This window comes from Borostomias antarcticus (assembly GCF_949987555.1).
Source record: "Borostomias antarcticus genome assembly, chromosome: 1".
Classification (NCBI taxonomy): Eukaryota; Metazoa; Chordata; class Actinopteri; order Stomiiformes; family Stomiidae; genus Borostomias; species Borostomias antarcticus.
Window position 1 is genome coordinate 21161474 of NC_140234.1, and position 12500 is coordinate 21173973.

The following is a 12500-nucleotide window of genomic DNA, read 5'->3' on the forward strand; positions in this document are numbered from 1 at the left end:
GGGGGTAGGGAGAGCTGAGAGAGAACGGGGGGTTGGGGGAGGGGGAGAGGGGGGGTGGTTAGAGCGGGGAGGAGGGGGCGGAGTCAGAGGGTTGTGGGGGAGGGGGTCAGAGGGGTGAGGGGTGAGGGCCAGGAGGGGAGAGACTGAGGTCAGACACTGAGAAGGGTGAGGCTTTGTGAGAGGAAACAGTAGCTTATGAGGAAAGACAGAAACAGGGATTCAGAAGGGCAGTGATGGGGTGAGGGGTGAAGGGTCAGAGGGTGAGGAGTAGTACCAAGTAGGAAAGTGTTTTTGTGGGAGAGGTGGATGGGGTGAATGGTTTGAGGGGTGAGGGGTTGAGGGTTTGGTGGACTAGGGCTGAGCAGGTCTGCCTGTTGTGGATACTCCAGAACCCCTCTCAGACACACACACACACACACACACACACACACACACACACACACACACACACAGGGCTGATGAAGGACAGCCTCTCGGCTTCCAGAACATATTGTGTGTGTGGATATGAGTGTGTGTGTGTGTGTGTGAGAGAGAGAGAGAGAGAGAGAGAGAGAGAGAGAGAGAGAGAGAGAGGGAGAGAGAGAGAGAGCATGGGTCACATCTGACATGGAACAGCCCTGACCACTGTGCCAAAGTTTCAAATTGAAAGAGAAGAAAGGATTCACTTCAACATTGTGTGTGTGTGTGTGTGTTCCGTGGGTGTGTGTGTGCGCGCGTGTCTCCCTCTCTCTTTCTCTGTCTCTTGAACTCTCAGCGAGCATGGAGAATCAATCCAAATCAATGCACATCTCACATTTCACAGGATGCAATCTGAGTCTCTCTCCTGGCTTCAACAGAACTTCTCCTCTGGCGCTCACAGCGCCTCTCCACCCCGTTTACAGTGAAGCTCTCCTCTCTTTCTCCCTCTCCTCTCTTTCTCTCTCCTCTCTTTCTTTCTCCCTCTCCTCTCTTTCTCCTCTTTCTCCCTCTCCTCTCTTTCTCTTTCTCCTCTCTTTCTCTTTCTCCTCTTTCTCCCTCTCCTCTCTTTCTCCCTCTCCTCTCTTTCTCCTCTTTCTCCCTCTCCTCTCTTTCTCTTTCTCCTCTCTTTCTCCCTCTCCTCTTTCTCTTTCTCCTTCTCCTCTTTCTCCTCTCTTTCTCCTCTCCTCTCTTTCTTTCCCCTCTCTTTCTCTTCTCTTTCTCCCACTCCTCTCTCTTTCTCTCCTTCTCTCTCTTCTCCTCTCTCCTCTCTCTACTCTCTTCACCCCCCCCGCGCCCCACCCTTCCCAGTCTCGGTTGCCATGTAGAGCTTTGATAATATTGAGCCAGCCTTCTGTAAGGGGCCCTGCGGTTTCTCCATGTCAGGGTGGACGTTCAAAAGCGATGTGGTTCGCAGCTGTTGCTCTCCACAGCCTCGGACAGAAGCCCCCCCCACACACACACACACACACTGTTTAGACTGGCCTGACAGCACAGTAGATTGGTGAGGTCAGCAGAGTAAACACTATTAACACAACGCCACGCTGACAGACTCCGAACGCGTCGACTGGAGGTGGACTACAGCAGGGTAAGCCACAACATGTCCAGTTTGTTTACAGTAACTTGGGGTTCCCCCCCCAAGCAGCAAGACCCTCTCTAAGTGTCTCCGCCATTGTTGGAATTATTAGCTACATTTCCTGCGTATTGAAGGTTTCATATAAATAAATATAAATCTCCAGTGAGATGTGGAGGTGGCATTTCTTTTCTTCCAAGTCAAGCCTTGTATTCTTTCCATGTTACAGAGAGAGGAGAAAGGTAGAGACCCAGATAGCAAGCGGATGTGTAATGATTCTGGGCCATACATGGGCCGGAACTAAGCCACAAGGGCCAGATCTGGCCTGTATATGGCCCAGATCCACTTGCTATCTGGGGAGGGTGATAAGCACACAAATCATCTGGATGGGGATTCGAACCCTTGTCCTCATGGAGTCACAAAATTCCTCATTCAGTACCACAGCCTGCATTGTCCTGGACCACACTTTTAAACAGTTATATCCTTCATCAGGACCATGTACATTTGTTGACACGTTCACTGCGTTGCTCATCAGTCCAGCTTCCACCCTCTCTTGCCCTGCGTTGGGTTCAATCTCGGCCCTCTGACCCGCCAACACGTGACAACCCGGGTGGGTGGTGTTTACATACTGAGGCGTGAGTGTATCAGGGTCACGGCACCACTGTCACGGTCTTCATTGTGTCGCCTGCTGGCCCACGCTGGGTTCCATGTCGGGTCCTCTGGCTTGCCGATCCACATGACAACCTTACTTTAAACATTGCTTTAGCTAGCTACACCGCCGAAAGGCTGTAGTGATGCGATGGCGTGGGTGGGCGGTATTTATACTGAGGAGTGAGTTTTACCAATTCAACTCGGTTACTTTGACCTTACTGACCCATCCAGGCGATGGCGAGGATACTATGGTTTCTCTGAGTTCTGGTAACTTACATACAGTATAAGAGTGACATTAGGCTTACTCTTCCCCTTAGCCTGCTCTCTCTCTCTCTTTCTCTCTCTCTCCTAGTAACAACATTTTCTCTCCTTCATATAGCAGTCGACCAGGTCCATAGAATCTCATAATGAACCTTTATGATTTGTTATACTTTGTTGTTTGAGCAATTAAGCCGGTGTTGTGCCGCCTTCTACATAATTAACCAGGCGCTGTCAAGGAAGACCTCTTTCTTATTGTATTTGAGGAGGAAATTTTTCTCATGGTCTTTGTTCTGAAAGCCTTATGTTGGGAGAGTGTTTAACAAAAGCATGGACATGGAAAGGGAGTTTAGTGGGTACGAATGGGTGGACAAGTTGTTGTGCTTCCCCCATGTGGTCAGATGAGGTAACTGCGAGTGCAGAGCCTTGAAACCTGATCAGCCAGCTCTCCCTGGCTTTATTGCTCTCCCATTTCACGCCTCAGTTAGGTCAATAGTCAGGGCCATGTTCCAGCCCTCAAGTCATCAATCACCATAACAAGCCTGGTCAACCTCCCCAAGTTGATACATTAAGATTAGGACGAAATAGAATAATACATGTATTTATGAATGTTACTATACTCAAACGTTAGCCTGCCTAACTTGACTTGTATCACTGTAGAGCTCTCGGTTCATCTGTGTGTGTATGTGTGTGTGTGTGTGTGTGTGTGTGTGTGTGTGTGTGTGTGTGTGTGTGTGAAGACCAGTCACCAAAGAAAAACATGTACTGTTGTCACAGCCTGGCTCAGAGACCAGTCATGGGTTTAAGGAAAACAACATTTATTAAATAAAAATAACAAAGAAACAGTAGGATGTGATCATCAGTAGCTATAATCAGGGTAGGGGTGGATGAGTGAGTTTTTACCTTTAACCAGGAAAGAACTTCTTGAGATTTAAAATCTCTTTTTCAAGAGAGATTTGGCCAAGAGGGCAGCATAAAAACATACATTTATGAATTAAGTTAAATAGGTAACGTGTAAAATAAGGGAAAGCAATATTATATAACTGGTAATTTAGTTTCAGCACTTTGAGAGGGTTAATTGTTTAGTGATTAAGAGGGTGATCTAAAGTCATGTGAAAGGTTAATTCTACTTCAACATACATAGCAGCATTGGGCCAGTCAGAAGCATTTTAACCATCTGACTGAAATGAAACCTAAAGTGGAGAAATGTTGTAATGGGTCTGTCATCGTAGTGTTACAGCCCTCCTGCTCTGCCTGCCTCTCTGTAGCTGTGTTCGGAATCGCTGCCTATTCACTATATAGTGCACTATATAGGGCGTCAGCCATTTTGTTTGTAGTGTCCGAATTCTCCACAGAATTTTCATTCCCTATATAGTCCACTATTTATTACCCACAATTCACCTTGATTTCCAGGGAACAGCGCATGTACCCTACATTTTCTCCGTTCCCTAGGTAGTTCACTACATGGTGAACCCCATATAGGGAATAGGGAGGGAGGGAGGGAGCGATTCCCAACACAGCTTATGTTTGTGTTTCTCTCCCTGCATGGTGGTGGCGGTGGGCGGAGCGCTCTGCCCAGGGGTTAAAACCTGTCACAGGCTGAGCACATCCATTGTTCTGTTCTTGTACATGTTTATGTTATATTTATATAGTATTAAACATTGGTTGTTGGTTGGACATTCAGATTTAGTTGACAGTGTTATAAGGATGAAGGTCAGAGAGGAAGAGGAGACTCCTGTGATGTCTGCACTGGGAGGAAGTTCAAGGCCCTGAAGTCCTGCCCGGTGTCAGACTCAACTGGAGCCTCACCAGAGAGTGGCAGCCTAGATGGCAGTAAGAGAATTGTTTACAGACTAGATCACTGAGTGCGATCTAGGAGCGGTCAGGGAGTCCATCAACAGGAAGGGGAAGATTACAACTACAGTGACCCTGAGAATGGATACTGGATTATATATCTGAGGAATGGAGATGAGAACATGGCTGTGACTGGCTCTCCTGTCCCCCTCTCCCTGAGAGAGAAGTATGCATTAAATAAATACATAAATAAATAAAAGTTTGACTTGATTTGTATGTTTTGTTATGCAGCCTTTTAGTTCCTATACAAACACTTCATTGCATTCTAATAACATAAATAAATTCATTTACAGACCAAACAGTTACTAAATATAAAATATTTTAGCAATGAGAATGAATTGTAGCCTAGCTGAAATATAGCCTAGCTAGCGATGCATGACGTCCAATTTAGTGGACAGGTGATTAATTGTAGTTTCCTCCAAATATTAAACCATTAGCCTACTTGGAAAATTTAGCATTTGCATGACGCCTTAACTGTTACTTGATGTCAACATATTTTATATACCTGCAAGGGTCTCTTACTATAGAAGAATTAGCAAGATATTGATGAGCAACTTGGCATTTCTGGCTGTCCGTCGGCCATTTGGTTTTTATCAATTATTATTGCACTTACAATGGATTGCCACTGGGTGGCAGTGTATGGAATGATGCTCTAATGTCCACTCTAGTAGCCGATATGCAACTATGCCATCAAAACCCATGCATATAAAAGAAAACAGCTTTTCAACAGCTGTCCACTGTAGTGACATCTATGCATGAAAGGGCTAGAGGAAGAACATGACACAAATCCGTTTGAAACATGTCTTTATACCTGAGCTCTACAGATTGGAAAGTCATTCCCCTGAAATGGTAACATGAGATGACATCACAGAATACATGAGGGCTCGTTGTGAGGATGGCGGCCAAGTAGCCTAGGCCTAGTAGGCTAGTCCATGTTCTCAGGCATGGAAACTCACTTGATGTCTTGGCTATAGTTATACACAGTCACATTAAAAGGAGTTTCAGTGCCCTTGTTTCATATTGGAGAGCATACAGTTTTGTTGTAACTTTTTCCATGTTTTCATCAAAAAATCTGAAAGCAGAGAAAGAGTTATAATTTTGCCTAAAGGGACAGACATTCCCACCCAGGGAGGACAGTTATCGGAGCACATCTGTCGAGGCATAATTGCCCCGAGATTTATGAATCCAGGATTAATTAAATTTAGCAGTGAATATTCATGTGCGATGGTAATTTATTGTTCATTTATTTATTCATGTGTTTTCCTCCTCGGAGAACAGTGCAAACTTCTTTGTCGAGCGTCCCAAATAGCCTAATTATTCTTCTGCAAACATTTGTGGTTTTAAATGGTTCAGCAGGGAGCGCGAAAGCCCTACAGCACAGTCCGACACTTCCTAGATCTGGCCGCTTTTCAAGGTCCTTCCAGACAAATTGTTTCTTTATCTTTAGTGTCCGGTGGTGTGTAGCCTATCTCCATACATGTTTTTTTAAGTGGCTCTACTGAAGTCAATAGTCTCCAGGGAGATAGAGGGCGTTCTCACTCGTCAGTCCGGTGACGACACGACCCTCTCCTTCCGCGACGGAGGACACGGGCCAGCGTTGCTACGGTAACAGTCATAACAGCCATATTGCTGGGACGCCAGAGGCGCGCGCGCCCCCGTCTGTAAATCTGGGGTCAATACTCAGTCATCAAAGGCTGTGATTGGACCCTTCACATCCCCAGCTAGCTTATTTCCATGTTGTCACATAGCAACACAGCAGTGTTTAATAAACGGTTTGCTAAAACTACAATTACTTCACTTCCATGGTCTATTAATAGATATTTTGGAGTTACCTAAACGAGAATGATCGACTACACTAGGCCTATTAATTAACACCTGATGCAGCCAACCGAATCTTGAATGGACCTGTGGTCTTATTAGGAAGGCGATTCTTTCCATAATTGTGTCATATCAGTAGCCTACAGTATAAAACCCATTTCAGCGCATCTTGCAGCACAACCTCCTAGACGGAGTAATAATTTGACATTACAGTAACTGTTCTATCCTGTGATATGGGCCCCATACATCAGGGAACATACATATGATGGCATTCAGTGAGTGAATTGACCATTGGAGTGGTCAGACCAAGGAAGGTTAAGGAGTCCGTGAGTGGTGTCGGAGAGAGTTCCAGAGGTATGCCACTGTGTGCTCTGCTCCTATTGGCTCAGCTCCTGAGGCAGGGCGGGGCAGCCTCGGGGTTGGTGGGCGAAGAGGGCGGAGTCAGGCGGGAGAAGTCGAGCTGGGTTTGAGCTGGACCGATCGATCTCTTCCTGACGCCAGGCCTGTACCAGAGAGAGAGAGAGAGAGAGAGACAGAGAGAGAGACAGAGAGAGAGACAGAGAGAGAAATATTGAATTGAATTGAAAGCTTTATTTAAACAGTCAAGACAATTGAGAGCAAGCTCTCCTTTTCAATGCCTTTTCAATGTTGATTATAAGCGAGTGTTCCACAAGTCATCCTTGCCCCGGTGGTTCTTACCCGTTCTCCGTCTTCATGTCCTCCTGGGCGGGGCTTTCCGCCGGGGGCTGGCTGTTCTCCTGGAAAGGGTCCTCCTCCTCATCTGCTCCCTGACCGACGGAGGGCCAGCGCAGCTCCCCGCTCTCCACCTCGCTGACCTCGCTGGGCTCCACCACAATGGAGGGCAGCCGCTCCCGGCCCTTCTCCTCGCTCCACGACTCCGACTCTGACTCCATGGGAGACTCAGGGAAGATCTGAGGGAGGGAAGGAAGGAGGGAGGGAGTATGGATTTTAACAGTGCTGAGGTCTGTTGGGGAGAGCATTTGTCTGTGTGTGTGTGTGTGTGTGTGTGTGTGTGTGTGTGTGTGTGTGTGTGTGTGTGTGTGTGTGTGTGTGTGTGTGTGCGTGTGTGTGTGCGTCTGTACCTGGTAGGCCTTGCTTGGTCTCCTCTCTGTTGTAATCTGGTCCATGGGTGAGTCTGTGGGACTTGTGATGGTGATCGTGCTGTGATTAGAACAAACAGATGTGATGGTGATCGTGCTGTGATTAGAACAAACAGATGTGATGGTGATCGTGCTGTGATTAGAACAAACAGATGTGATGGTGATCGTGCTGTGATTAGAACAAACAGATGTGATGGTGATCGTGCTGTGATTAGAACAAACAGATGTGATGGTGATCGTGCTGTGATTAGGACAAACAGATGTGATGGTGATCGTGCTGTGATTAGAACAAACAGATGTGATGGTGATCGTGCTGTGATTAGAACAAACAGATGTGATGGTGATCGTGCTGTGATTAGGACAAACAGATGTGATGGTGATCGTGCTGTGATTAGGACACACAGATGTGATGGTGATCGTGCTGTGATTAGGACAAACAGGAAACGAACCCACAGATCATGTAAAAGCAAATTAAACACCATTGAAGCCTAACAATCTTAGTGTTTTGATTGTAGGTAGACCTATTATGATTATGATGATAATAATTATCAAATCAATTTTATTTCTAAAGCATATTTAAAAACAAACATTTTTAATAGAGCCTTTATATGATCAGGGGTTCGCATTGAGATCCATGTGTCTCTTTAAAGGCAGGGCAGCCCTAAGGGCAAGGCAAGGCATGTTTATTTGTATATCACATTTCAGCAACAAGGCAATTCAAAGTGCTTTACATGAAAGAAAGTTCAAGAAACACATTATAAAAGGACATATAAAACAAAATGCAAAAACACATAAAATGGCATTTAAAACAAAATGCAGGATAAATAAAATACAAAAAGAAAAGTGGCATAGACTATAGAGATACTATAGACTACTAGTTCTGATACCCATTGGAGCACTGTGGACACCCACTAAATACTGTACATCTGCTAACTCTCCAGCTTAGCATCCAATTAACTTATCTGTCAGAATCTTGATATCCTTTGGAGCAATCAGTAATTGGTCATTTAGTCCATTGTTTACGCACTAATTTGGGGCAAAGCTGCAGCTCCTTGCAGCTAACAAGCAGGAAAAATAATTCTAGAGTTGGCAGCTGGAGCGTTCTATTCAGAGCAGTATTTCCATTGGCTGGCAGTATTTTATGTTAAAATTAACCACAACTTAAATCTTTTAAAAAATGTCCGGGACCGACGGTGTCCGAGGAAAGTCTGGACAGAGGGACGGGCAGACAGACAGACAGACAGACAGACAGGCCGAGAGTAGCTCATTTATGGTTTATAGGACATACTGTAAGAAGTAGTCGACTCCTTCTTTCCTCCATGCAGACAAGCCTAGTACAAGTAGGCAGCCTACAAAACGTGGACCAAGATCAGTGAGCGTGGTCAGCCAGATTAGAGCAAGGGCTCAAATCCGTCGGGATTTAAGTGAGACGCCCTCCCGTAGCAACCCTGTATCCGGGCAGATGAGGGGGGTGTTGGTGTTGGGTGGTATAGTTTACCCTTGACTCTAATCCCCACCCCCCCTGTAAGACTTTAACGAGGTAACAGACTTCTCACCTCTCCTGGGGGGGGGGGGGGGGGGGGGGGTTGGAGGGATGATGATGAGGCAGGAATGATGAACAGCATGGATGTTCTCTTAAGGGTTAATCTCAGTGTCAATGGGGACTCCCTGCACCTGTTCACCCCAGTGCCTGAACACCAGTGAAACCTATCAATACTGTAGTTAATATTGTGCCATGAAACACATTCCAAATTAAATACTGTACGTGTTCCAATGTCCAATCTATAGTAGGCCTAGCATGATTCTATTTTATGATGTGTAGGCCTATTAGTGTCGTAGCCTACTGTATCACAACCATTTGTACCATACAACATACATATATCACTACTCTCTAACACTAATAGAGAGCCCCCATTCATTCCTAATGTAATGTAAGTAAATAAGTATACAAAGAAAATTTAAAAAGTTCTGGATCTACAATAGGGAGAATAAGTCCGACACTTTGTTTTCCGAAGGCTATAACGCCCAAACAAAAACCACCAAGTTTTTTTTTATTTTTTACATTGCATCGTGGGCAGAGCCCTATAGCCACCTTCTCTCCTGCCAACAGGCTATGCCAACTTGTGCCAGTTCCTAGACTACGCCAACCTGTGCCAAGCTGGTCCTTCGCTCAGCAGGGGGTCTTACCTGTGAGGGGAGGGGGGTCCTCGCCTGGCAGGGGTGCCGCTCATGTCTGCCTGGACGGTCCTTACAGGTTCTCTTCACCAAAGTCCAAAGCGTCAGAGCGGTCAGTACAACATCGAACCAAGGAAGCTTCTCCGATGTTTGTTTGTCCCTCCTCTCTCTGGACCTTCTCTGGACACAGAAAACACCCTCAGGCTTCCACGCGCGAGCCGGCTTTACTGACAGGCTTAACGTCGAGGCCAATTAGAAACAAAGACCTGAGATCTCACCAGCGGTGTCTGCACATGGACGTTGGTTGCCATGGGCTACGAGGCAAACCGCCACTTGGTTCGTCAGGGGTCAGGATCCGGGCGCGTGTGGCCTCGTGCGGCTCCCTGACTAGCTACTGGGCTACTCATGATCTACTAGGCTACTCATGATCTACTAGGCTACTCATGATCTACTAGGCTACTCATGATCTACTAGGCTACTCATGATCTACTAGGCTACTCATGATCGGCTCCCGGTCACATGTCCCACACGGGCACCGCCGACAGCTCGTAGAACACAAACGTTTCTCTCACTCTGACTCTTAGCCATAGCTAACACACTGCTGGTGTGTTTGATCTGCAGTGAAGAAATTCTCCCACAGTAAGAAGAGCAATATTGAGAGACTACATTTACCACACAGTTTTTCATCTTTTAAACTCGTTGTTTTCATCCATTGTGGCTACAAAGTTCTTGAATAAATATATAAATAAATAAATGTCTCTTGCTTGTCATAAAGGTTCCTGACCTAGGGTCACCCTCACCCCATGTTTACATCACATAGATACCCCTGGGGCTGTGTCCCAGTAGCACAAGGGTATTGTGTGGCCGTGTAGTTTTGAGATCGACTGGTTGGATGATACACACAGGTGTATTCTGGGATGGATCCCGGGATCAGAGCTGGTTTTAAGCCGAGGTGATAACGGGCATCAGTCCTGGCACACGGTCAACATGTCCTAGACGCTGAGCTGATAAGACAAGATGGACACACTAGGTACAAGGGGAGTGCAATGTTAAAATCACTAGTCACAGAAGAGATGATGTATTTCATGTTTCTCTGTATGCAATGCATATACGTTTTATAGGAGGAATATTTTTGTTACAGTTTATAGGAGAGATGGTTGTGTTTGTGTAGCCCATAGTATAGATTGTGTTGTGTTATTGTTTAGATTGTGTTATTGTTTATTTTTATTTACTACCTATGACACCCTTTTGCCACCCCTTTTGTATCTGTTTGTTTTGCTGATGTACATTTTTTTATAGTAACAATGTTACATGGATCATTCTTACTTTTCGCCACAGGGTGGAGCTAGTATATGGGACTGTACTGTTCCTGTCACACATTATGATGCATGCTCTACAGCAGCCTATGGAATAACAGAGGACTCAATCCAAAAGAGATTCACAGTTTCACATGGCAACAGTCAACACATATGTGAATGGGAAGTTAATTCACATACCTTGCTGGGGCCAGCTAGCATGCTCTCATCAGCTGAGTGGGTTAGGTTAGGGATAGGGTTAGGGAGGTTAGGCCCAAAAATAATTTTCCCATATCTATTCCCATGGACATACGTCAGGAATGAAACAGCTGGGGAAAGAAACTAAAATTGTTCTGGGTATCACTCAAAGTTAAAAACGACTCTTTGGATTATCAAGTTTTAAATTATTGGGTCCATTTTTCTTTAGAGGCCACCAAGCCCGCGTTTACAGCCGTTTGTTTCTGCATGTCTGTCTACGGCAGCGCCGCACTGGGGGATGAGGAATGGGCGGAGCTAAGAAATCACTCCTGTGCAGGTGCTGTGGCCTACAGGAAGTAAAGATCTCATGTTCAATCTGCTTCATGCTCTGGGTGGGAAACTTTTGGAATGAATGGGCGGCCATCTTTGAATTCTTCATGTGTCCATCAGGGGAAATGAACCATGTTCTGTCCATTTTGTTGCCGTTGGCAAGATATGCATTGGTTTTAAAATGTATGTAGGCTATTTATATATATTTGCACAAAAGGATGGCACCCTTGGTGATGTTATAACTGTAGTCTGTATTGGTAGAGCAGCATGGTGGTGATGTTATGGTCTGTATTGGTGGAGCAGCATGGTGGTGATGTTATGGTGGTGATGTTATGGTCTGTATTGGTAGAGCAGCATGGTGGTGATGTTATGGTCTGTATTGGTAGAGCAGCATGGTGGTGATGTTATGGTCTGTATTGGTAGAGCAGCATGGTGGTGATGTTATGGTCTGTTTTGGTAGAGCAGCATGGTGGTGATGTTATGGTGGTGATGTTATGGTCTGTATTGGTAGAGCAGCATGGTGGTGATGTTATGGTCTGTATTGGTAGAGCAGCATGGTGGTGATGTTATGGTCTGTATTGGTAGAGCAGCATGGTGGTGATGTTATGGTCTGTATTGGTAGAGCAGCATGGTGGTGATGTTATGGTCTGTTTTGGTAGAGCAGCATGGTGGTGATGTTATGGTGGTGATGTTATGGTCTGTATTGGTGGAGCCGGGGCACAGAAACTCTGGTATTGTCTGGCTGTGTTTGACTGTGATGATTTCTGAGGGTCATGTGGCTCTCTAGTTGCCATGGTCTGACGACAGTCTCCCTGTCACACACTGTGTCCCTGTCACACTGCCTTTGTGACCTCTGTGTCCAGACTGGTGACCAAAGATTTTCCTTTCCAATAGTAGCCCAGTTGTCTGAGAGTATCCATTTAGTGATAGAAGCAGCCAGATTGTATTCATTAAATTAGTCCCCGAACCTCAAACATTTGGATACACTGATATTATTGGCCTGAGGTCGGCGTTAGGACCAACCTCAGTCTGTCTGGTGAGTACCCACTCCAGTGCCCTCCCCAGTTTCCCAGCATGCACTGGGACGTCCCAGTGTTGAGTGCCCTGGTGTACCCAGGCTCCACTTCCTCAGGAAAACATTCCTCTGCAAACTGTCTGCACCACACCAACATATGCAGGCTCCAACACACACATACCCAGGCACTCTCCCAAACACACACACACACACACTCTCCCACAGTCACACACACACACACACGCACACACACCCAG